Consider the following 3,989-nt stretch of genomic DNA (forward strand, 5'->3'; position numbering starts at 1 on the left):
GTTGTCCTTTCAATCGTAGTTGTGGAGGGTGCAGCTCAGCTCCAGGTCCAGTTGCCGTTGTTAGTTGCAGGGGGCAGAGCCCACCATCCCTTGCGGGACTCGAACTGGCAACCTTGTGGTTGAGAGGACACACTCCAACCAACTGAGCCATCTGGGAGCTCAGCGGCAGCTCAGCTCAAGGTGCCGTGTTCAATCTTAGTTGCAGGGGGCAGAGCCCTCCATCCCTTGTAGGAATCAAGGAGTCGAACTGGCAGCCTTGTGGTTGAGAGCCCACTGGCCCATGAGGGAATCAAACCGGCAGCCTTTGGTATTAGGAGCGGAGCTCCAACTGCCTGAGCCTCTAGCCGGCCCCCAGACAATACTGTTTTTTGAGCTTAACTCCTTATTGCCGAGCAACCATGAGCTCCCAAGTTCATCAGAATTATTCCACCGAAGTGAAGGCCCCTGTCAACTGCCTGGTCAGCCTGCATCTGCAGGCCTCCTAACACCTACCTCTCTCTGGGCTTCTATTTCAACTGCAATGATGTGGCTCTAGAGGCCATGGGCCTCTTCTTCCACAGGTTGCTGAGGAAAAGCATGAGGGTGCTGAACGTCTCTTGGAGATACAAAACAAGCATGGTGGCTATACCCTCTTCCAGGACCAGCAGAAGCCTTCCCAAGATGAGTGGGGCAAAACTCAGGATGCCATGGAAGCCACCATGGTCATGGAGAAAAAACTAAACCAAGACCTTTTGGACCTGCATTCCTTGGGTTCTGTCCACACAAGCCCCCAATCTCTGTGACTTCCTGGAGAACTGCTTCTTCGATGAGGCCGTGAAACTCATCAAGAAAATGGACAACCATCTGACTAATCTCCACAGGCTGGCTGGCCCGGCCTGCAGGCTGGGCTAAGTATGAGTAGGAGCCTGTGGAGCCCAGAGGTCTTTGAAGCGCCCCTCTGCGCCCCTCTGGCATTGGGCTTCTGCCTGAGACTCTCCCTGCAACCAGTAGGCAGCCTTCTAACCACCCTGGAGCTCTGTCCCATGCCGTGGACCAAATTGAAACGATAAAGATTTTTGCAGCAAAAAAAGAAAAACATAAATAGAAAAGAAAAATGGGCAAAGGACTTGAATATACATTTATCCAAAGAAGATATACAAATGGCCAATGAGCACATGGAAAGATTATCAACATCACTAATCATTAGGAAAATGCAAATCAAAACAACGAGATAATTCAAATCCATTAGGATGGCTATTATCAAAAACAAACAAACAAAACAAATGAAAACTCAGAAAGTAGCACATGTCAAGGAATTGAAAAATTGCAACACTGTGTGTATTGCTGGTGGGAATTCAAAATATTAAGCATTGAAATATCATATGATCCAGCAATTCCACTTCCAGATATATACGCAAAAGAATTGAAAGTAAGCACTCAAACAAATATTTGTACATCTGTATACATATCAGCATTATTCACAAAAGGTGGAAGCAACCCAAATGTTTATAGACAGATGAATGTATAAAACAAAATGTAGTATACACATGCAATGGAATATTATTCAGCCTTAAAAAGTATACATGCTACAGCATGGATGAACCTTGGGGGACCCACATGCCTTCTCTTATCTCAATGAGTTTTCTCCCAATGAGGGCTCTTCCAGACACTTGGGCTGTTTGAAAATGGGGTTCATGTGCTTTGATACAGAGCAATGCTTGTTTTTATGCTTGCCATCCTACTCAAAGACAATATTAAGTCATTTTTTTAGCTAAGGCATAAAGAGAGTTCGTGATCACGCTGTATATCTCTAAATATGTCTGCATAGGACAGTTTAGACACCTACCTGACAACTATAGTTGACATTGAAGAATATTTTATGTTTTTATTCAACAAGTGGCATTTCTTCCACCCATTTTCATTGTTGATGGTTTTTCTTTTCCACAGGGGCATATTGCTTGGCTTTGGGGTCAGATTAATCTCCTTTGGAAACTGATGTCTTGCTAAGATCCTTTCCAAGCCAGAGAGTTCAGAATTCTCACCTAGTAGTAATAGAATAAGCATTACTGCAATTCAGTGTTCCTCTTCATTTTTGCATAGCAAGAGTAAATAACATGACATTAATTTGAGAAAGAATATTTATGCCACTTAATAATTGTTATTTAGCTCTTCTGCTCCTTCACTGCAAACATATTACTGAGCAACATTTAGACTTTAGCCTGATCCTAGACATCTAATAGATGCTCAGTGAATGAATGAATAAACGAACGAGCAGATATGCTCGTACTACCACACATATTGAAGGATATTTGTACAGTTTATGCATTATTCTCAAACTAATGGCAAATTACTATCATTACAATTATTTTATTTTCAGAGATATCAATGACATTCTTCATTTACATCACATATACTGTTTCATATTGACTTCAATTGGCCCCTAACCAAATTACCCATCTGCAATGAGACAAAGAGCCTGCCTCAGAATGTAATTCAATACACTATTTCCTTCATCAAAACAGTCTTGCTACAAAAAAAAAGAAAGAAAAAAAACAGAAAAGAAAGGAGGGGGGAAGGAGGGAAGGAAGGAAGGAGGGAGGGAAGGAAGGAAGGAATGAAGGAAGGAAGGGAAGAAGGGAGAAGGAAAAGAAGGAGGGAGGAAGAGAGGGAAGAGGAAAGGAGGAAGGGGTCAGCTGAACTACATAGTGTGTTTAGTGACATAGTTGACTTATATTGTAATGTAAGCTTCTTATCTCTGCCAGTTGGTAACTATTTGAGAACCAAAGCCAGTTTGCAGGCTACACTGTGAGTAGCTCAGCAATCCGCTTAGGTATATTAGAAAATAAAAGAGCTGTCATAAACTAATGCAGGAAGAGAAGCTGAGCGTCAAAGAGATTCAGGGTGACCCTTCATAGAAATTAGATCAGAACTTGTCCAGCCCCCATTGTTTCTCATGCTGAACCACAGATGATTCCTGCCAGACAGGGTAATAGGCAGAGACCCCAAAGAACTGGCTTGAGGCACCTCAGCTTGGCAATCTAAGTGATATGATGACTTAATGAATAGCTTGATCCTTACAGGCCCCCCAACCACTGCAAGTGAGTGAAAAACAGGACTGGAATCTGGGACTCCTACCCAGTGATCAAGGCCTGGCCCAGACAGCTCCCACATACTGCTCTTAGTAGCAGTTTATTAGCTCAGTGAGCACACAGCTGGGGCACCCAGAAGCTCTCACAGGCACACTCAAACAATAGGAATAGCTTGTGCTTTGCTTTGGTTGTCAGAATTTCATGGCTAAATTTAATATTCAACTAAATTAATCAACCCATTCAGGTATTTGGTGAGATCCAGTTAAAATAAAATTTTTTTGCCTCAAAATAATTTTTTGATTGTCTTGTTGTATACACATATTTTGTGTATACAGCATTGCATACTGTCTCATATAATTTTTGTAAGCAACTAGGGATAAATTAAAGAGAATAATATTTACGAATTCTCATGTTCTCGAGTATGAATAATTATATTTAATACTGTAACCAAAATAAGATAAAAACTCAGAATTTACTTTGACTATTTAATTGGGTTGTACAGCCCACCTTATTTGAAATTATAAGCAAGTTTCCTGGTTTTGAAAGAAAGTACAGTAAGCATAGGGACACCATATAAATTATTGGAAGTAAAAAACGATTGATTGTCAATTTATAGATGACATTTTGGAGATATTGAACTGTAAGCTGCTTGGATGTTTTTTGTTTTGTTTTTTAATTTCTTCTTTCAATGTGTGAAATGCAATACATGGTTGATGGATAAATGAACAGATGAATGGATTGATAAATTAATAATCACAACACAAATCAGCATAAATAAGGTATATAAACCAGTACACAAGCTACTGAGTGTGTGTGTGTGTGTGTGTGTGTGTGTGTGTATTTACCGTGTTTCCCCGAAAATAAGACCTAAGCGGAAAATAAGCACTAGCATGATTTTTCAAGATGTGCTCGTAATATAAC

The 3,989-nt window shown here is 40.8% G+C and overlaps 1 pseudogene; it reads left to right on the forward strand.

The window, feature by feature from the left end:
- Nucleotides 1-398: 398 nt before the first annotated feature.
- On the forward strand, nt 399-891 carry LOC141572328 (ferritin light chain pseudogene; annotated as a pseudogene).
- The last annotated feature ends 3,098 nt before the right edge of the window (nt 892-3,989 follow it).

The sequence above is a fragment of the Rhinolophus sinicus genome, linkage group LG06, assembly GCF_036562045.2.
Source record: "Rhinolophus sinicus isolate RSC01 linkage group LG06, ASM3656204v1, whole genome shotgun sequence".
Lineage (NCBI taxonomy): Eukaryota > Metazoa > Chordata > Mammalia > Chiroptera > Rhinolophidae > Rhinolophus > Rhinolophus sinicus.